The following is a 23,756-nucleotide window of genomic DNA, read 5'->3' as shown; positions in this document are numbered from 1 at the left end:
TGATAGTATGAGGGTATGGTAGAATGATAGTATGATAGGATGATAGGATGAAAACAAAATGATTTATACCATACGATAATTTTGTAAAGTTTGTGGGAAAGAGTTAGTAACAGATAAAAGTGTTACTCTCTTGTTTGTTTTGTGTTGCTAATATAAAGACGTGGCAGGGAAGGTTGGCAGCACTCCAGTACATTATACGGGTACGCACTACTCAGCCACCCACTACCACCCACCCCCCCCCCGCCAGGTGCCCTTATACTTAAAAATTAGCAAATAAGTAATGCAGTATATAAATCTACTTGTATATATGTAGCGTTGTATAATAAATAAATCTGTTATATGACAATCTGCTGTACTGTTCAACTAAATTCATGATTAGAAACAAAAAGCAATCATTAGCTCCTCTAGACGTAAACAAGGGCAAGATTAGTGACCAATGAGTGCCAATCTCTTTCCTCTGGTTGGTTACCCCTCATCTCCACAGTAATCACGAGTTGTAAGATAACACATCTCCAGGATTCAATGCAGGATAGATTAAACAACTTACAGGAAATCTTGGCTAGATCACCACCTTCAGTGAATCAAACCGAGAATATGACAGTTAGGGGCGCTAACGTAACACAAGATCTTCGCGATGAGGTGCGTGAATAAGAGTAACACAGGAAGGAGGGAGGCCCAAGTAACAGTCGTCAATGTTGGGTGTCATCGTTCGCCGCCAGTGTATAATAAAAGGGAGGTATTTAAAGCTTTGTTGTTCGTAAGTTGATATCTGTATAATTACTTGTCCAAATGACATCACAAACATTTTAATTACTTTTCTAACGGTAATTACTATTCTAAGGCAAATTACTCGCCGCCTTTGTTTTTTTCGAGGTCATTTTTTGGTGTTTAAGTGATTATTCTGGACGTACTGAAGTAGTTATCCTGTACGTATTAAATTTAATTTTTGTGAAAGAGTGTTTTTGGACTATAATCCTATAAGAGTTAGGCTAACCGTTACAGAAATAGTCTTAACTCACCGATATTGTTCAAACTCTCAATATATTTACTCCTGACCATACCTGCTCAGGAGTAACGGTGACTATAAACTTAAGTCATCCACTGGTCATCAACTGGAAATAATTATCTGATGGTTTTGTCGGCTATCTTTGGTCAAGTTGCCTTACTGTTAGAGACGTGACCTACCGCCCAAACCAAGATGATAAAGTAAAGACAGTGCTGTTGTTTCACATTATATAAAAAAAAAAACTTTCAGCCTTTAATACAATCATACTATCAGATTAATTATAGAACATTTTGAAACGGAAAAAAATATACGATATGTTTATGTTCCATGAGGTTTTATTACGAGCTCACAACTTTTTACCGAAGTTTGTCCAGTAAAATGGTGTTGTCACTATAAGAGAAAATGAAATAGTGAGCATGGGTGACTTTTATATTTTTGCACCAGCGAGAGAGAGAGAGAGAGAGAGAGAGAGAGAGAGAGAGAGAGAGAGAGGAGAGAGGAGAGGAGAGAATGGAGAAGAGAAGAAAAGAGAAGGGAGGGGGGGGGATGGTGGGTGAGAGCAGTACTGACCACAATGCCTCCTTTTGTGTCGTAAAAAAAAAGTTAATAAGTACAAGTGCTTTATCATACAATATAAGCGGACAGATGTAACCTTTTTAATGTAACAAGATAAATATAACGTTTTCTGTAATGTAGGTTCAGGTACATTCAGGAGCCGGTACATGCCCAGTACCTGCCAACAGTGCGTAACAGAGTCGTGACCGATCGCCCAAGAGGGTAACGAGCCGATCAGTGGTGAAGAGGATAATAAAAAAAAAAAATCACGTGGAACAAGACAACTGTAATGTTTTCTTTGATGTGACAAGCAAAGGTGTAATCTGCTGACATGTAATGAGACACAAGTGTAATTAAAAAAAAAAGGTTACACTAAAACGTATCGTCTGGTAATGAAGGCATCACGGCAGGTAAAAGAAGCTTCATATTAATACAACTTATTTATGGATGATCAGTATGAAAATGACGTCACTTTAATGTTACCAATCAGTAATTTGAGTTCGTATTTATCCGTCGCTCTGTTTCTCACTGTCCATAGTTCTCTCCGTCTCTTTCTGTTTACCTGTCTCTTCAAATATGTCTGTCTCTTTCTCACTCGTCTCTCTCCGTAAATCACCTCAAATTCTTGGCCAATCAGGGATCATGTTTCACCAGCAATGCGCGTCCCTCAGGACCGAGCAAGACACCGTGTGATTGGATGATTCCACGTCTGGGTTTTTATTGGCAACCAAGACGAATTTCTGAATTTACCTCGTAAAGGAATATCCCGATGTTTTTATCCAGATTTCCTTTGATGTTTGTCTCAGAGACCCCGGAAAATGCAATGAGAGGAAAATAAACACTTATTTTTCAATGTTTTCCTGAATTCTCTCACGTGTATGATATATCGTATTAACATATCTCACCACCACCATCACCATCACCAAAACCACCAATACCACAAAAATTAACTCAACCTTACAACCTGGATATAACTTCTCAGTACATCGAGTGAGTCATATGGCCACGTTATAATATATACAAGTTCGTGAGTCATTAGATCCAAGTCACAATAAAAATTTCCTTAAATAGTACCCAAAGAAAAAAAGTCTTCCTTACACTCTAGGATGGTGAAAAGTTGTGTTGTTCAGGTGTACAAGTTGGATCTTCAGGTGAAATAGATTTGAGTGTCTAATTTTCAGGTGAATTAAGTAAAGGGTGTCTAGCCTTCAAGTGAAATGTGTGAGTAATCTTCATTAGTGTTTCCCTCCCTAACTCCACAACTGTTAACATAATCCAACTTATTTACACTGACCAAATTCACCTTAACCTCGAGCTATGATCAGACACAACGTTCTATCAGATGAGCAAGAGGTGAGAAGTAATGGTTGAATGGGAGAAAGTACAGAGACGAGATCATATGGAGAATGAAAATGAGAATACTAAGTGATAAATGATAAGAGGAAAAATGGGGGACATTAAAGAACCCCAAAACGATATAGTTATTTATGTAATCCGGCGATCACTCACTCACTCACTCAGATACACAAGGTCATGCTCCACCCACGTCTCGAGGAGGCTGAGGCGAACACCATTGATGTCTAGACTGTGGTGGTCAGGGGCCCGCTTGAGATACCATCAACGGAGTAACATAGAGACGCTAGGTGTGTTGGGGAACATGAGTGACTAGACCAGGGAGTGTGGCTGAGGTCAGAGGTCACAGTACGTCTACACACCTAGCTGAGGCGTAATAAGTTCTCACTGTGTATTACGGACATATAGAACAGCTTACCAGAGCAGGTGGTTAGACTCTAAAGGGGGGGGGGGGGTGTTGACTTGAGAGAGACGACTGGACAATTACAATATATATGAAGATGTCGTGCACTATAACGGAACCAGCGGTGACATCATAAGCCGGCCGATTTGGTCTATATTATTACCACAGAAATAATATTTGGACACACAGGCCTGATTGACTCCCTCCATTCAGTGAAGACAGAGGCAACATAAGTAAGTAATGGAAGGTAACAAACACTAACCAGACAGACCAGGTCATGGCGGCTGTGGTGTTATAACATTATAGAGCAACAAGTTACGGCCATTTACTTAAGAATAAGGTGTCTAAGAAATGGCTGTGTTCCTTCACCGTCACTCTGGCCAACACGGAGTAAACAAACCTTGGTGTGTCTGATCGTGTGTCTCTGTGGTTAGTATTTGTCTCGTTCTTTGTGTATTTCTCACTACACTGTGGAAGAAATGTGATTCTCTGCCACCAGGGAATATGGCAACACTAACATGGCTGTGTGAGGTGTACAGATGTGGGCAGATGTGAATAGATTAAACTCGTAAACAAATTAGACACAAATAGATGATTGTCACGAACTGGTTGTCAAACAGAGTGCAGCCGTCACGATGGGGAGGAGCTGCATCTTGACTACACACACACACACAGCAGCGCACCTCGGTAAACTCATTTCAGGCAATGCGTTCATGTGTACTGAATTTAAGTCAATATTGAAATCTCTCGTCGCGGTTGAGTTTTCTCTGGCCGCCACACATGACTCAGGTCTCGGGGGATCATTCATCAACAGACTCGTGTGTGTGTGTGTGGGTTCGGCACCTGTAACACCAACTCACACCTACACCAGCATGAAAGACGACACTTAACTTATATAAGAACACAATAAATGATCTTAAGTAAAACAGAAACACACCGATACTACTGGAGAAACAACCACAGCTGTTTGTTCTCTTCATCAGCTAACACTGTGGCACCGAAGCTACGACGGGGAGTTTGTTTACCTGCCTCAACATAGGTATAGTGTTACTGGTCGGGGAGTCTTAATACTACTGAAACACGACGTAATGGGCAGTTGTAGTTATGTTGTTAATATAGTTCTGGCAGGATAAGAGTGTATGACAGCACCGTGATGGATAGTCAGTGTTGTTATAATATTACTGAGCTTCAACAACTAAGGTCTTTAAGCGTGTAACTAGGTCAGTAATTCCACTATTCCATCAGCAATTGAAAGTTATGAGTGAAGTAATCGTTATAAATAAAGGGTTAACGTATGGCAAACTCTATCTTATTGAACGGGCGTAAAATAATGTGGATGAGAGCAAAAGGAAAGTCTCGTAGACAATTTTTTTTTTAGATTATACTTTTGATTAAGTAAGTTAGTTTGGTTAATTTTCTGGAGTTTAAGGAGTTTCTGATGGAATTGGTCCCCAAAGTCTGGGAATATTCGTGCATAAAATGAACACCTAACCTAACCTAACCTAACCTAACCTAACCTAACTTAACCTAACCTAACCTAACCTAACCTAACCGACCAAAGCGAAAACAAAAAGTTATCGCCTATGAATGGTACGAACACTGAAAAAAAAGGACAACAATTATATTACCCAAAATCGTTTTCCTCGCCCACTTTTTGTCATCGTTAGGAGTCAAGAAATATTTGATCTTCTATATTTAATGTCTTCAAGTTAATGGTTCAGGAGTATTACCCGACCATCATACTGTGTACAACATTACCGATAAACTACCTGATGTGTGACGTAGCCGAAAGCCCTATGAAGCACACAAGAGTTAAAGGTTCAGTGTTTACCTTAGGCCACCAGCAGTAGAGCTTGCAGCGAGACCCACCACGTCTTGTGTCAGCTGAAACTGGAAGGATGTGTTCTGGAAGACTCCAATATGGCTGACGGACATGACAGGTGAGGTGTAAGCATGGTAGCTGACGTGGCATACAGGTGAAGTGAGCATGACAGCTGAGGTGGCCAGATACAGCACCACTTTCTCCATGAATGGTGACTGTTGCATCATCTTGTACTTCTTGAGTGGAGGCGCCAGGAAGGTGTTTGAACTGGTCAGTGCACCAGTTGGCTCTTGTAGCTGACGGGTCGTCTGAGCTCGAGGAAAACCATAAAATGAGTCATGATGTATAACGTAAGTCTCCCGATTCAAAACATATGAACACCTGATTTGGGTTAGATTAGGGTGATAACTTTAAGCAGTAATAATTAACTATTTAACTTAATAAATTACAACTTCAGCTGAAATTATTGAGGGAAATGATTCAATGTTCGAGGCCTGACTCGGGGTTTCGGTCACGGTGTTTCGAATCATTAATGTTATGTGGTCCTGGTAATGACGTCATCAGTGGACGGGGTGTTTAAACGAGGTGTTTGGACTATCAACTCGTTGAGTTTGTATTTGTTATTTATATGACAATAATCATGTATGTGGTGACAGGACCCCAGTAAGGTGTGCCCAGGTAAATTCAGTCCATCATGGCACCCCCCCCCCTCTCTCTTTCTCTCTTTCTCTCTCAGAATTAATATTACACCCTGTCATGATTTTTTAATATACACTTAACTGGTAGGCCACTTGACCCTCGAATATCAACCATGTGCTGTACCTAACAGGCCTGTGGACGCTATATACTGGATACTAATAGTTATAATAAATTCTATGGGACTGGGGGCCTTACCCAGGTTACGCAGTTGTACGTAAAATTCCACTATATTCAGATAAATCTTATATATACCTGTGTATAATTATTATATATTATAATTAACAGTAAGTTCAAGCCTGAAGGAGAACGAAAAATTGTAATATGGAAGAAAATGGAACACTGTGCCCTGAGAGAAAACGAATGTTTATATTGGGTAGACTATATAAAACACAAAGACCTTAAAAATTTTTTACTCTCTCTCTCTCTCTCACTGCATGGATCCCTCCCCTTCTCTCTCTCTCTCTCTCTCTCTCTCTCTCTCTCACTGCATGTATCCCTCCCCTTCTCTCTCATTTTTTCGGCTTCTCTCTGTGATTGGCCACCTGTGTCTCACTCATCCTCTCTGGCTTCACAGTCTGTAGGGAGATGATTAATACAAGTTGTCAACCCTTCACTTGTTGACTCGCCAGGCCGGAGGGAGCATTACGGAGCATCACTTGACTTAGACTCTCAGCTTGCTTTTGATATGGAATTTGATAGTGATTTAATTAATTGACTTTGATGCTGATTTAACCATCTGAATGAATTTCCAATGGTTACCTTTGATGTGCTTTAAACTCCATTATATGTGTGTGTGTGTGTGTGTGTGTGTGTGTGTGTGTGTGTGTGTGTGTGTGTGTGTGTGTGTGTGTGTGTGTGTGTGTGTGTGTGTGTGTGTGTGTGTGTGTATGTGTGTGTGTGTGTGTGTGTGTGTGTGTGTGTGTGTGTGTGTGTGTGTGTGTGTGTGTGTGTGTGTGTGTGTGTCTCCTATATATATCTCATTTCCTTTATTATCTTCTCTATTCCTTATTCGTTAACCATGTCTGTCTCTTTCTCTCTATTATTTGCTTCTTACTTATTTCTTTATCTCTTCTTATCTTCGTTATTTGTTTTTATCTTCCATTATCTTTCTTTATAATTATCTTCTCTCTCTCTCTCTCTCTCTCTCTCTCTCTCTCTCTCTCTGGGTGGCTACGTTAATAAGCATCAACTGCCGGCGGGGCGAGGCAGATAAGGCACGGATCAACAAATATGCAGATGTTCCGATTAGGGGTCAACTTGCTATACGTTTATTCCACACAAAAAGTAAAACAGGAAAAGAGGAAACGAAGGTAAAATAATAGAGACGAGGATAACATAATAGAGACGAGGATAAAATACAAAAAATATAAGAAAAGTTGTACCAAAGTTAGATAAAGTTACATCCATTTATTACACACAAAAACAGGTTAAACAAAAGACGATCATAATAAATAAACTGAAGAAAATAAGAAAAACACGAATGAAAAACAAAAGTACAATGATAAAAAATACAAATAAATAATAAAGCCGATAAGACTAAAAAAAAGGGGGGGGGAGGGGGAGGGGGAGAGGAGGGGAGGGAGAGGGGAGAGGGGAGAGGGGAGGGGGAGAGGGGGGGTTTAAATAATAACAAGAACATAAGAAAGATGCGGCAAAGACGTAGTTAAAGATATGTAATTAAACTACGTAACTATATTTGTATATTATTTTATACTGGTCCTTTAATAGTGGTGCCTTTAAAGACTGGTCGGACAGTCGGCTATATCTCTATTGCACACTTACACACTTACACACTTACACACTATTAGCTCTAAACTGTACTTGAACCTACGTCAGTGTTGGTCAAGTGTGGCTTTATATGAGCTCGCACTTGGAGCCGTCAACAACACACTCTGGCGGGGTATTACGGCAGTTGACAACTCTCATTCCACCCCCAAAAAAGTGGAGGGTGGAGGCAGGGTGGAGGTGGGTGGAGGTGGAGGCTGGGTGGGTATAGTGGAGGCAGGGTGGAGGTGGAGGCAGGGTGGGTATGGTGTGGAGGGTGGGTATGGCTGGGTGGCCGGGGATGGTGGAGGGTGGAGCCAGGTAGTGGAGGATGGAGGCAGGGGTGACCGGGGATGGTGGGGGGGTGGAGGTGGGGTGGCCGGGGACGGGTGGAGGTGAGGGCGGGGACTGGTGGTCATGCATCACTAAACTATTGACACAGCCTCAGCTCGAGGTTCGGCAGGCGGCTTTAGATGGGGGTCCAGCCTCCAAGGTCCAAATTCTCAAGTGCTCCTGACTGGTGACGAGAACACCTGTAACTGGTGACGAGAACACCTGTAACTAGTGACGAGAACACCTGTAACTGGTGACGAGAACACCTGTAGCTGGTGACGAGAACACCTGTAACTGGTGACGAGAACACCTGTAACTGGTGTAACTGGTGAGAACACCTGTAACTGAGAACACCTGTAACTGGTGACGAGAACACCTGTATCTGGTGACGAGAACACCTGTAACTGGTGACGAGAACACCTGTAACTGGTGACGAGAACACCTGTAACTGGTGACGAGAACACCTGTATCTGGTGACGAGAACACCTGTAACTGGTGACGAGAACACCTGTAACTGGTGACGAGAACACCTGTAACTAGTGACGAGAACACCTGTAACTAGTGACCAATTTCCCTCTTAAGTGAAGATGTCAGTTTGCCTCCAGTGGCTCTCGTCAGCTGACTTCACAACTATGATGTCACAAACGTTCCTCCATCAGTGTTTCCTCAGCTGGTGATGTAAACTTATCCCTCAAAACACTAACGTAAGAGAGAGACCAAAATGGCGTCGGGATGTGGGTGAGACTTTACTGTAACTAGATGCTCTCACTCACTCTCTGCTGGGGACACACGTGAACTGATGTACTGGAGGCTGGTTAGGTTAGGTTAGGATAGGTTAGGTTAGGTTAGGTTAGGTTAGGTTAGGTTAGGTTAGGTTAGGTTAGGTTAGGTTAGGCTACTCTGGATGACTGTGGACGAACACCAAAACAACCAACACCATCACCTCCAACAAAACCACTACAACCACCTCCAACACAACCAGCATCACCACCTCCAACACAACCACCACAACCACCTCCAACACAACCACCTCCCACACAACCACTACAACCACCTCCAACACAACCACCTCCAACACAACCACTACAACCACCTCCAACACAACCACTACAACCACCTCCAACACAACCACCACATCCAACATAACCACCATAACCACCTCCAACACAACCAGCATCATCACCTCCAACACAACCACCACAACCACCTCCAACACAATCACCATCACCACCTCCAACACGACGACCACCACCACGACAACCACCTCTAAATATACATTTCACAGTTAATTAATTAATTAATTACTGATGCCAAGGTAATCAGATACAGGTAAGTTACACTTGGCGAGGAAATAAGGCTGTGGGCAGGTGACGGCTCGCCTAGACAGGAGCCGCCATGAACAAAAAATAATTACCTCTTCCACACAAAGTTTTCATGTTCACAATTTATATTATTCTGTTACAGGTCTTAAATCCTACAGGTCAGGAGACAGGCTAGCCATATGTTACAGGTCATTGCTGTAGGATGGTGACTGCTGGTAAAAGCGGTGAGAGCTGAGTATGGCGGCTCGTATATACAATATATAGTCTGGAGAGGAAGTCCCGCCCACACATATTTTTAGACTCGTTCAAGGCCGCCCGTTGATATATAGAGCATTACACGTGTTGAAGGGCAGCTAGCCAACGAGCTTATATTTATATTTTATGTTGTGTTTATATGCCTGAGGCCTCGAGGCTATATTGTTATGCAAACACGAGACAATTGGATGAGCACTTTGTTAATTACTGCCAGGGTTATACTAATGACTTAACCACTTTACACACACAAAAAATAATTAATGGTTGGGAAGAAGTGCATCAACACCACACACACACACACACGTCTACAGTGATTACAGAAGAAGGACTAACATGAGACAGTGCAGATATGAGTGACGGTGAGTGGCGAGTGACGATGAGTGACGAATGACTATTACTACTACTACTACTACTACCATCACTACCACCTTTAACCACTACTACGACGATCATTACCACCACTACCACCACCACCTCACCATAGACACCAACTTCATAAAACCAGGAGCATGTTAACAATTTAGTGACGTCACGAGACCAAGCTCTGACTGTATACTCTCTCTCTCTCTCTCTCTCTCTCTCTCTCTCTCTCTCTCTCACTCTGTCAATTAATATCTCTCCTGTCCATTCCCTCCCTCATCCTCCCCTCTCAATCCCTCTCCCCCTCACCCTCCTGCCTGCCTTCCTTTCTCCCTCCCTCTCCCTCTCCTCCCTCCCTCTCCCCCACCTCTCCCTCCTCCTCCCATCCCCTCTCCTATCTCCTGGGAACATTTCTCATCATCAGTCAAGCCACTACTATACTGATGTACGCCAGGCAGATTCAATTACGCCTGGCGAAGCTGCAGCCCATTACTCGGCACTGAGTGACGGTGTGAAGCGATAGGCAGGCTGTCAGGTAATGTGGGGGGTGTATAAGAGGAGGGGTGTATAGGGGAGGGGGAGGTGATGCATGGGTGTGTGAAGGGAGAGAGAGAGAGAGAGAGAGAGAGAGAGAGAGAGAGAGAGAGAGAGAGAGAGAGAGAGAGAGAGAGAGAGGCTATCCATTATGGCTATTAGTTTATAACCACGTAACTTACAATAACAAGCTGTGTTTGATGCCGTGTTGCGCTGCCGGCGATACAAAGGGACTCACCGGGCTTGTTCGTGGATCGGTGTAAGTGGTGTACGTGCTTAGGTACGTGAAGGTGTACGTGCTTAGGTACGTGGTTATGTAGGTAGATATATACAGGCAATATCGTCTTACATCACCTTGGTGTGTGTGTGAGAGAGAGAGAGAGAGAGAGAGAGAGAGAGAGAGAGAGAGAGAGAGAGAGAGAGAAAAAAAAAGAGAGAGAGAGGTCTACATCACCCCGGTGTCATCAGAGGCCAGATGGTGGTAAAGATTAGACAAGCTAATGACCTAATCCTCATACCGCCCCCCAGCTAATGGTGCCACTACCCCTAGGTAATGGTGCCACTACTCCCGAGTAATGTGCCACTACCCCCAGGTAATGGTGCCACTACTCCCAGTAATGGTGCCATTAACTCTCAAGCAATAGTGCCACTAACCCTCAAGTATTGGTCCACAACCGCTCCTACAAGTCACAACCCCTCCTACGTGTCCACAACCCTCCTACGTGTCCACAACCCCTCCTACGTTTCACAGCCCTCCTACGTGTCCACAACCCCTCCTACGTGTCCACAACCCCTCCTACGTGTCCCCAGCCCTCCTACGTGTCACAACCCTCTACGTGTCCACAGCCCCTCCTACGTGTCCACAACCCTCCTACGTGTCCACAACCCCTCTCCTACGTGTCCCCAACCCCTCCTACGTGTCCACAACCCTCCTACGTGTCCACAACTCTTCCTACGTGTCCACAGCCCTCCTACGTGTCCACAACCCTCCTACGTCCACAACCCTCCTACGTGTCCACAACTCCTCCTACGTGTCCACAACCCCTCCTACGTGTCCACAACCCTCCTACGTGTCACAACTCCTCCTACGTGTCCACAACCCCTCCTACGTGTCCACAACCCCTCTACGTGTCCACAACCCCTCCTACGTCACAACCCCTCCTACGTGTCCACAACCCCTCCTACGTGTCCACAACCCCTCCTACGTGTCCACAACCCCTCCTACGTGTCCACAACCCTCCTACGTGTCCTAGCCCTCCTACGTGTCCACAACCCCTCCCTACGTGTCCCACAACCCCCTCCTACGTGTCCACAACCCCTCCTACGTGTCCATAACCATTTCTATGTGTCCAATCATACAATGTGTAGAGTAGCAACCTTGGCGGCTTGGTTGCCTTGGTGACGTGTGTGTGTGTTGAAAAAAAAAAAGAGAGAGAGAGAGAGAGAGAGAGAGAGAAGAGAGAGAGAGAGAGAGACCACGATTCATCACTGCCATTTCAAGTGAATTTTAAGCTTTGTGTTGTTGATTCATTTCAGAAATCCTTCCCAAATACTCGCTAATTGGCGGCTTAAACCACAGCTGTACTTTACCATTTGTTTCCTTGCAGACAGACAGACAGACAGACAGACAGAAATGTACACAGAGAGACAGATATAGGCATAGACACAGAAACAGGCAGGCAGACAGATAGACAGATAAGTAGATAGCAATATAAAGATAGATAGATAGATAGATAGATAGGGTAGGTTTTGTGTTTGTTTGTTTGTTTTATTATGTTTGAGTATTTTTTTCATTTTGTGATCCAGTTTTTTTTATTTGTTTTGTGTTTTTGTTGAGTGTGTGTTTGAGATTTTTCTGTGTGTAATTGTTTGCGTGTTAATGTGTGTGTGTGTGTTTGTGTGTGTGTGTGTGTGTGTGTGTGTGTGTGTGTGTGCGTGTGTGTGTGTGTGCGTGTGTGTGTGTGTGTGGCTAAGGACCCAACTGTGGCTCAACCAATCACAACCAAGAATCAAAACCTGATGTTCGAACTCAATGAATATGACTTCGACTCAAAATATTCCATAAGAATAATAAAAATAAATAGTCCCACACAAATACACGAAAACAAACAAACAAACAAACAAACACCTCCGCTAGTTGTAAATCAATGAGCCTCTACGTGTCCCCCCTCACCTTCTCCCACAGGACCTCTCACCCCTCTCCCCCTCACCTTCTCCCACAGGACCTCTCACCCCTCTCCCTAAAACCCTTTCACCCCTCACCTGAGTCTCTTCCCTTCCATCCTTCCTCCTCAAGCCCCTTCTCCCTCCCCTCCCAACCTAACTCCTCCTCTTTCCTTCCTTCTTCCCTCCCTCTTCTCCTTCCTTTCCTACCTCCTCCTCCCCTTTCCTTTCCCTCTCCTTCCTTCTCATTCTTCCTATTCTCTCCTATCCCCTCTCCTGCACTGTTTCGTATCTGCTTCTCTCAGTTCTTCTATTCATTACTTATTTACACCTGGTGAGAGAGAGAGAGAGAGAGAGAGAGAGAGAGAGAGAGAGAGAGAGAGAGAGAGAGAGAGAGATCAACAACTATTCACCAAACTTCACACCCGGAAATGTTTTAGAGCACCACCTATCATAATCCTTCGTTGGGTACTAGAGATGTTGTCATTGGCTGGGAACCCTTTACTAATGACAACACATGAGGGTTTCAAGTTGGACCTCGAGTATAGTGCTCCCAGCCAATGAATTTATCGTTGGGAATCATCTGAGGATATGATTGGTGGTGATATAAGTGCTGCTGGCTTATCTATGACGTCCATTACACCTCTGCATCATTTCTCTGTCTACTCATATTTGTCCAATATGGTAATATGTGATGACTTAATCCCCTGAAAAAGAAAAGTCATCCCCTTGAGGACGATAATATATGAGGTGTGAAATTCATAGTACTCAAGGGGTCAATTCATCGTACTCAAGGGTTCAAGTCACAGTACTCAAGGGATAAAGTCATAGTACTCAAAGGGCAGTCATCGTACTCAAGGGGTCAAGTCATCGTAGTCAAGAGGTTAAAGAGTACATATCAACACAGCACTTTATTGAACTACAGAACGAATAATAAGGAAATACTTCTCCACACAGAGGCTGGTAGACCTATGGAACAACACAGAGGCTGGTAGACCTATGGAACAACACAGAGGCTGGTAGACCTATGGAACAACACAGAGGCTGGTAGACCTATGGAACAACACAGAGGCTGGTAGACCTATGGAACAACACAGAGGCTGGTAGACCTATGGAACAACACAGAGGCTGGTAGACCTATGGAACAACACAGAGGCTGGTAGACCTCCTTCCTTCGACATGACGTAAATAAGATGTATAGCCGTATTTAAAAAGACAGGTAAAGAGGTTCATTATATCTCAAGGTGATTAACTCTGGATCACCTGAAGATTAGACCCCCACAGCTTATTTTACCACCCTAACGTAACCCTAACGTAAACCTAACGTAACCTAACCTAACCTAGCGTCAGGATATACATTATACATCCTGACGTTAGGGTTATGTTAGGTTTACGTTAAGGTTGTTAATATTAACTTGAAATAAGCAGTACGTGTAGGGGTTGAACTTCAGATTAACCCAATATTTTACACACACACACACACACACACACACACACACACACACACACACACACAGATCACAACCTCATCATAATTACGTTGTTTTAAGAGAGGTTGTTAATATGTTTGTTTATACCACAGTGGTTGGTAGGTCCTATACACATTCCTATTTAAGTCCTATTTAAGTCCTATTTCCCCATTGACTCACTAGCCAGTTACTACCGACCCTTCTATTCCTGTCACGGTGGCCTAAGAATAGAGTCTATCCTATTGATCTCTACCTTACACCTCCTCTCCCTTCCTCCTATTCTCAACCTGGGAGGGAGGGAGGGAGAGGGGAGGAGAAGGGGGAGAGGAGGAGGGAGGGAGGGAAGGAGGGAGAGGAAGTGGGGAGGAGGAAAGGGAGAGAATAAGAGAATAAACGAAAGACAGAGAAACAATACCAAGAACAAAAGACAGAGAGAATGAGAGAGAGAGAGAGAAAAAAAAAAAGAGAACAAGATGGTCGCGTCACAAGAGCAATATCTCCACCTGGCGTTCCATTAATCACAGAAAATGAGGAGAACTTCAGGGAAGCGTGTCCGGGAAAAATGCGTTTAATCTGCATGCGACCAGTAGGACAGCCAGGGGGTGGGTGTGGTGGGGGTGGGACTCAGGTGTTGTCTGGGGGTGGATGAGGTTCAAGGAAGGTCTGGAGGGGCTCAGGTAAGGTCTGGAGGGTAGATGGAAGGCAAGGAAAGGCTCTAGAAAGTATTAGATTTAAAGTTTTGTTTTCTTTTGGACTTGTTACATCTTCCCGTCATAACTTCCCGTCACCAACTTCCGTCACCAACTTCCCGTCACACCAACTTCCCGTACCACTTCCCGTCACCAACTTCCCGTCACACCAACTTCCCGTCACATCAACTTCCCGTCACACCAACTTCCCGTCCACCATCTTCCCGTCCCCAACTTCCCGTCACACAACTTCCCGTCACACCAACTTCCGTACATCAACTTCCCGTCACCAACTTCCCGTCACCAACTCACGTCACACCAACTTCCCGTCACACCAACTTCCCGTCACACCAACTTCCCGTCACACCAACTTCCCGTCTAGAAAAGCGTAATAGACAGAAGTGAGCTTTTTAAAATATATCTATCAGCCCAAATGCAACAGACGGATGTTAGGTAAACAACTAAGTTTCTTTTAACGTAAGATAACTACTTGAAGTTTCCTGTAGGTTTACGATCTTTGAATCTTTGAAACTTTGAATCTAAAATAATGAGTAAAAGTGAAATGTAGGTGTGTGTGTGTGTGTGTGTGTGTGTGTGAGTGTAGGTGTGTGTGTGTTTACTTGTTTGAGTCTTTGTTGCTTTAAATAAAAACCAATGACAAATTTCTAAGCCAAGTGTACAGAACAGCAGCCATGGTCGGGGATTAAGCTAACTGTGTTATATTGTGCAGTGAGGCTGATTTTGAAAGGGCAGCCAGTGGACAATACAGAACAGGTGTGACAGCAGCTCAGGCCTACTGTGAAGCTGAGAGAGAGAGAGGAAGAGGAGGGAGGGGAGAGAGAGAGAAGGAGGGAAAAAGGGAAGGGAGGAGAGGGAAGAGAAGGAAGGAGGAAGGAACACAGATATTATATTATATTCCTTAAACACAATGCCTATATCACCTTCTCGTCTCTGTCTCTTATTGCGGTTGGTGTAAGAGAGAATTCAGAGCACATCCCTCCAGTTACTGTAAGATAAATAAAGAAACGACAACTTGGTTGGCTCTAAAGTCTAAACGAATTTATGGCAAACGAGTTTTTCTGGGAACAAATAATATAATTTTAAAACAGAGGAAGATGTGTGTGTGTGTGTGTGTGTGTGTCTGTCTATAGCTCCCGACCGGCTAGATAACTTACTTACCTTTCTGTCTCCCCCTCCTCCTCTTTTCCACACACACTTAACTCCCTCCTTCCCTCCCTTCCTATCAAGACGAGTTACTATCCAATCTCCTTGCCTCCTTCCCCACGGGGTTACCTATCTTTCTTCCTATCGCATCTTGTTACCTTCCACATCCCTTCTTACTTTTTACATCTGTTCTCCTATACAATATTGCCCCATGCCCCCTCCCCCACTCCTCATCATAGGTAATCATATACAGCTTCTCTCTTCTCTCAGTTGACGACATAAACAAAAAGGACGAGTGAGATATATAAATTCATACTAAGTCGAGAAACTCCCCGGGATCCTTGCTAACATGCCGAGCGGTAAGAGCTGCCAGCGAGGCATTTATGACCCGATTTACGTCCGCGCACAGGCGATAAAGATTTACATGATAGCTACGTTATAACTCTTGGTTGTATAGAAAATAAGGCTTAATGTTATTCTCAACCTTAGAATGGAGGAATTAGGCAGGGTTTTTATGTAAGGTTGATATATTTGCCGTAGTTGACATATTTAGTTGCCAGTACGTAAATATTCGTGACATTTATATTGTAACCTCTTGAATGTCTTGTCTTGGTGTGTGAAGAAGGATAGGAAACGAGATAAAGAGGAGGAGATAAGAAGATAATATAAGTACAAAGAGGAGGAGAAAAATGTTAAGAAAAGGATAGTTTGACAAATGGATACGTGTGTATAAATGTGATCAAAATTCCCTGGATAATAATAATGATAATAATAATAAAAAAAATATATATCCATTAAATAAAAACAACATGATTTTCGCTCATGATTGACCTACTTTCGAAAAAAACCTTTCTAAAGACTTTCTCTAGGATATATCTGCCCGCTTGTCGACAAGTTCCAATAATATTGACAGGCGGAGCAATATTTTTTCCAGATTTTCTTTAGTGAAGTGTTTGAAAAAAAAAGTAAATATAGAAACAAGAAAGACCAAAACATTTAATGAAGTCAGTCTTGTTTACAGAATTCTTGAAAAATAAACAATTAAACAAACAAACAAACTATTTGAATATTTTTTATTATCTTCATCGCGTCATCATCCATTTTTTGTTTATTTGTTTTTGGTTGATATTCGTTTGTTTTTTTGTTTTGTTTTTATGGTTTTTCTTCCTTGTCTGAATTTTTTTATGTTTTGTTTCTGTTTAGTTTCTGTTTTTTTTTGCTTTTTTCGCTGTTTTTCTTCTCTTTTATTTATACGTCTCATTCCTCTCCTCACCTCTCTCTCCTCACCTCTCACCAAGGTGTCCACTCTGTCCTGATTACTTTTACACTTATTCTCCCTTAAAGGTTTTCTGTTCCTCTTTCTTTCTTTCTTTCTTTCTTTCTCTCTCTCTGCAAAAGTATATTTAGATGATAGGAGAGAGAGAGAGAGAGAGAGAGAGAGAATCATTACTTACGACTGCGACTCTCCCAAAACCCAATATTGACTCAGATATTCCTACCAGTCGATCCGTACCATTTGTATCTCAATATATAAAGAGAGAGAGAGAGAGAGATAAGATAGATAAACAGACAGACAGACAGACAGACAGACAGACATATACAATACTAATACTACTATTAATAATAACAAAATAACCACCACAATAACAACAACCACAACAACAACAACAATAATAACAACACAGGTACAGTTGTCCACTACACTAACATAATAATACACCTTGTGCCACTAATTACTACCACACCTGTCCTTAATTAGTGTGAGATGAGGCTGTTTACTCACGACACTGACAACTAATGGTGGTAGGTTGGACGATTGTGGTAGATGAATGGTGGTAGTTGATTAGTGGAAGTGGTGGGAGGGGGTGGTAGATTGTGGTAGAGGTATTAAGGGGTAGGTGGTAGGTAGACGAGTAGATGGGTAATCAACTCAAGACACCCAGCAGTGAGTGCATGGAAGCTCTTCTACCTGTGGCCACTTCAGGTAGACACAAGAGTATATACGGAGGTCGTTGTTGAATTTACTTGGCGACGATCTCCTTCCCCCTCGTCGTCCACTCGTCGCGGCGACCTCAGAATGTACTGCCAAGATAGTATAAGTCGTTTTGTCGAGGCAGAGAGCGACAAGAAGACGAAAAGTTTTACACCAACCAGCAGGAAACTCGAGCGTCGTGCCTCAGTCTATTACCATCACCCGACACACGCCCGGGAGCTCCTCATAGTGTCCTCCACTTTGCCTGCCTCGACACCCGCCTGCCAAACAACACACTCACTCACTCACTCACTCACTCACTCACTCACCAGAAAACCAAACACCTTACTCACTGCCCCAGCTCCTTGCCTATCGAACAATCATTACAGACACACACAAACATATCAACTTCTCTGAGTGTTTTCATTAACACATAATGTCGATGGTTAACGCGTCAAGAAACTGTCGGTTTCTTCTCCATAAAGCTACAGCGACTTGGCCAGTAGTCAGCGATTATCAAGGTCTGGCCCATGTACGCTGGACTGGCCACGTGTTCCGCCTGTCGGGGTCAAGCAACCTCAGAGTGTATCCCGCTGGTAAATGAGAATTTTCGGTGGGCAGGAGAAGAGGCACGACTGAGGCGGACCCAGGATTTTTCAAGGAGGTGGGTTGAGGGGGGGGTGGAGGGGGATGTGTGAGGGGGATGTGTGAGGGGGTGTGAGGGGGGGAGTAACACACGTCCATCACCACACAGACAGACAGACAGAGATGAGCTACAACAAACTCTATATTACTGTAAACAACTGTAATTATTAGAGAATTATAATAGCTTGAAATTGCCAGGGAAAGGTTTGTTCTCTTTCTCTTTCTGTTCTATTACACTGCTATCCCCCACCACCTCTTCTGCCCCCTCTTTCCGGGAGAGATGCAACGGAAAGGGGAGTTACAGGAATCACTGAACGATTCCCCGAAAACGATGTCAAACTAATATGAAATTAACATGTAAGTCGTGAGGAGGAAAAGTCTCAAACCATCGATCACGGACGGCGGCCTCAGGGGTAGGAGGAAGACCAAGTGCAGAGCGACATTAAAAACCCTCACCAAAGGAGGAGCAGGAGGAGGAGTCTTTCTGAGCACCCACACCCTTCCCACCTCACCCCACCCCAACCCACCCCGCCCCGCCCCGGCAGAGTGTGGTCGCAGCTGCAGTTCTCGGATAGGGTGGCAGAGATCTAAGGCTCCCTCAGTAGCCAGGCGAGGTGTAGCTCAGTGAGTGTATCAACATTTAGTTTCACAGCCGGAGCGAGGACAGTCATGCTCGACCTCCAACGGATTACCGAGGTGTGTGTGTGTGTGTGTGTGTGTGTGTGTGTGTGTGTGTGCGTGTGCTGGTGTTAATATACAGTATACACATGCATTTGTGTACATTCTTGTGAGTTTACATACACCTGTAGATATCATGTGTACGGATACATGCATTAATGACTTTATACTGACATGTGCGTGTGAGTAGCAGGAATGTACACACGTGAACACAGTGGGCGGGCTGCATGCGTCAGGGGGGGTGTACACGCGCCTGGCAGCAAGTTGAGGCCACCCTCCACCACTACAGCTTTAAGGAGAGAAGTGGACTGAGCTACCCTCCTCCCCTCCCTCCCTCCTCCCTCCTTCCCTTCCCTCCTCCTCCTCCCTCCTTCCTTCCCCCTCCTCCTTCTCCTTCCCCCTCCCTCCCTCCTCCTCTTCCTTCCCCTGCCTCCTCCTTCCTACCTTCTTTCCCTCCCTCCCGCCTCCCTCCCACTCTCCTTCTCTCCCTCCCCTCCCTCCAACCCTCCCTTCCTCTCCCACTACCACTCCCTCCAGCCCCTTCCTTCCCCCCCCCTCCCTCCAACCCTCCCTTCCTCTCTGACCCCCTTCCTCTTGCTCTCCCTTCCACTGTCTGTCCCTCTCCTTCCGCCTATCACTTCCCTCATTTACTTCCCCCCTTCTCCTCCCCATACCTCCTCCCTCCTCCCCTTATCCTCCTACTCTCTTCCCTTCCTCCTATTCTTCCTCTTCCTCCTCCTCCTCCCCCTTCCTCCTGCTTCTCCTCCTCCCTCATCTTACCTCATTTCCCCTCATCCTCTTCCTCCTCCCCCTTCCCCTCATCCTCCCCTCCTCCTGCTCCCTCATCCTCTCCCTCTCCTCCTCCCCACCACCCTTCCCCCTCCTTCCCCCTCCTCACCTCCATCACAGTTGCCATCACTTCCTGTGAGTCATTTGTAAACATGACAGCTTCTGAAGTTACTGCAGCTATATGTTTCTCACAGAATTTACACAAACACTTTGCCAGGAATTTACACAAACACTTTGCCAGAATTTACACAAACACTTTGCCAGGAATTTACACAAACACTTTGCCAGGAATTTACACACAAACACTTTAAGTTGTACCCTTTACACAACACTTTGCCGGAATTTACACAACACTTTCCTGGGAAAATGTAAATATTTTTTAATGATTTTATTACAATTTCAAGAGAATTTTACGAGTATTTTCCATGGAAGTTAAAAGTATTTCCACTAGGAATTTGCTGTATTTACACACACACACACACACACACACACACACACACACACACACACACACACACACACACACACACACACACACACACACACACACACACACACACACACTCGTCGATTCCATTAGTGTCACATTCTCAGCACAAGTGACCGTCAGAGCTGGGAAGGGCAAGTTCACCTAACACCCAGGACCTATAGCACCCAGGACCTGCACCAGGACCTATAGCACCCAGGACCTATAGCACCCAGGACCTATAGCACCCAGGACCTAGCACCCAGCACGTAATTCATTGCATCCAAGAAGAGAGAGAGACCCTCCTTCCTCTTTCCTCTCCCCTTTCTACTTATCCCCCGTTTTCTCCTTCCTCCTTCCTCCCCCTAATCTTCAAATGATCTCCCTTCCACCCCTCCAGAACCGCACGTGGATTTAGAACGAGTTGAGAGATCACGTGAATATTAAAGAGATCACGTGAATATTGAAGGGGATTTAAGTGTGTTTATTTACCAGTGACTTGTCTGGAATCACGTGAAGATTAGCAACACCTTTTAATTAATTTATCTCACCTGGTGATTAACATACTCTAACGTTACCTGTATGTGGGGAGTAGGGCTTAGGTTAGGTTATGTCACGTTAGGTTAGGTTATGTCACGTTAGGTTAGGTTAGGTTATGTCACGTTAGGTTAGGTTAGGTTATGTCACGTTAGGTTAGGTTAGGTTATGTCACGTTAGGTTTAGGTTAGGTTATGTCACGTTAGGTTAGGTTAGGTTATGTCACGTTAGGTTAAGGTTAGGTTATGTCACGTTAGGTTAGGTTAGGTTATGTCACGTTAGGTTTAGGTTAGGTTAGGTTAGGGTAATATTCAGGTGTCCCGTTGTGTCTCCTGTCAACTCACCTGCCACGTTCTTAAAGGTGAACTACTTAACAGGTGAACAATCGAGGCGAGAACAATTTATGAGACACAAAGCGGTAATTTAACTAACAAGATCATAGGGAAAAAGTAATTCAATAAACTGGAGGATTATATTGTGTCGGGGACGGAGAGGCATTATGAGTTATATTCAGAGTTTAAATGAGTCAGTGTAGTGAGGTAAGTGTGTCAGTGTAGGTAAGTGTGTCAGTGTAGGTGAGTGTGTCAGTGTAGTGAGGTAAGTGTGTCAGTGTAGGTGAGTGTGTCAGTGTAGTGAGGTAAGTGTGTCAGTGTAGGTAAGTGTGTCAGTGTAGTGAGGTAAGTGTCAGTGTAGGTGAGTGTGCAGTGTAGTGAGGTAAAGGTATCAGTGTAGATAAGTGTGTCAGTGTAGTGAGGTAGTGTGTCAGTGTAGGTGAGTGTGTCAGTGTAGTGAGGTATGTGTCAGTGTAGGTGAGTGTGTCAGTGTAGTGAGGTAAGTGTGTCAGTGTAGGTGAGTGGGTGTAGTGAGGTGTCAGTGTAGGTAAGTGTGTCAGGTGTACGTAAGTGTGTCAGTGTAGTGAGGTAATGTGTCAGTGCAGTGAGGTAAGTGTGTCAGTGGAGTGAGGTAAGTGTGTCAAGTGTAGGTGTGTCAGTGTAGGTAAGTGTGTCAGTGTAGATAAGTGTGTCAGTGTAGTGAGGTAAGTGTGTCATGTAGGTGTGTCAGTGTAGGTAAGTGTGTCAGTGTAGATAAGTGTGTCAGTGTAGTGAGGTATGTGTCAATGTAGGTGTGTCGTGTAGGGGTGTCAGTGTAGATAAGTGTTCAGTGTAGTGAGGTAAGTGTGTCAGTGTAGTGAGGTAAGTGTGTCAGTGTAGGTGAGTGTGTCAGTGTAAGGAGTGTGTCAGTGTAGGTGAGTGTGTGTCATGCAGGAGGTGTGTGTCAGTGTAGTGAGGTAAGTGTGTTCAGTATCTACCTCCTCCTGATCGTCACACAGTATCACCTTCACTACAGGGGTGTGTGATCACCGCCCCCCCCCCATTACCCCTCCCACACACCTGTTATAATCTCAGGGGAAACATTACACGTAAAAAAAATAATTGCAACGGAATAATTTTGCTTTTTTTTTGGGGGAGGGGGTGAGGTAGGGTGGGGTGGTGTTGTAGTGGCGTGGTGGTGTTGTGGTGGTATGGTGGCTATGGTGTAGTATGGTGTGGTATGGTGAGGAGGGTTGGGGCGGCGAGAGGTGAAAATGAACTCTTTATCATCGACTGACTCTCAGGTGTGCTCGCGTCACTCATGCAGGTAAACCACTTGCTCACAGCATCCATCAAACATGTCAACGCCAAGATAACACCTGTCGAATGAGTGAGTGAGGTGGGACACAGCCCTCCTCCCTTACCTACAACATCACACTCAGTAAGGTAAGTTAAAAGGGACAGGTAGCAGCGACCTAACCTAACCTAACCAAATTTAACGTCCAAAATACCAGAAAAGGACAACAACGCACAACGGACGCATCGTAGACCGTTTCCAGCACTGTACGACGGTCGGGCGGATCTTGAACTTAAGTGTCTCGATTGGGTCAGGTCAGGTCAGGTCAGGTCAGGTCAGGTTAGGGTAGGGTAGGTTAGGTTAGGCTAGGTTAGGTTAGGGTAGGTTAGGTCAGGTTCGGTTAGGCTAGGTTAGGGTAAGTTAGGTCAGGTTAGGTTCGGTTAGGCTAGGTCAGGTCAAGTCAGGTTAGATTGAGTTACTTCAGGAATAGTGTTTTTGGTCTCAGCTGAATATAAACTTTACCATAAATCTTCGGTCAGGTCCTTAACTTTCTTACGATATTTAGTTAAGAAAAAAGACATTAAGTATTGATGAACTTAATTATCTTTTGGTTGAAAAAAATTGACATAAAAAAAAAGTATTTGTGTTTATTGTGGCCCGACGTAGCAAAATATTCTAAACTTAGACCAAACTTAATTAACTTAGCTTCGGTTCAGAGCACAAGGTGACTTTAAGACATAAGACGAACTGTTGTTAAAAATAAAGGAGAGAGAGAGAGAGAGAGAGAGAGAGAGAGAGAGAGGAGAGAGAGAGAGAGAGAGAGAGAGAGAGAGAGAGAGAGAGAGAGAGAGAGAGAGAGAGAGAGAGAGAGAGGACCTCCAGGTCATGAAGGTCTTAAACAAGGTCATCAACAACTCGTGACCTCACAAAACACGTCATTAAAATTTTTACTGAAGAAATTTGACTTGTGTCCTCAAGTTGGTTGGTTCATAAATTGCCTCTTATACTCATCAGGGGACCACACTCAGAGCCCCGCCTATCTGTGTACACGGCCCATCAGGGGTGCCTAAAGTTCAGGTGGTCCCCTGGGGTGCCTAAAGTTCAGGTGGTCCCCTGGGGTGCCTAAAGTTCAGGTGGTCCCCTGGGGTGCCTAAAGTTCAGGTGGTCCCT

This window comes from Homarus americanus, unplaced genomic scaffold (genome assembly GCF_018991925.1).
Source record: "Homarus americanus isolate GMGI-L3 unplaced genomic scaffold, GMGI_Hamer_2.0 scaffold50281, whole genome shotgun sequence".
Taxonomy (NCBI): Eukaryota; Metazoa; Arthropoda; class Malacostraca; order Decapoda; family Nephropidae; genus Homarus; species Homarus americanus.
Note: the sequence above shows the minus strand (reverse complement) of the source record.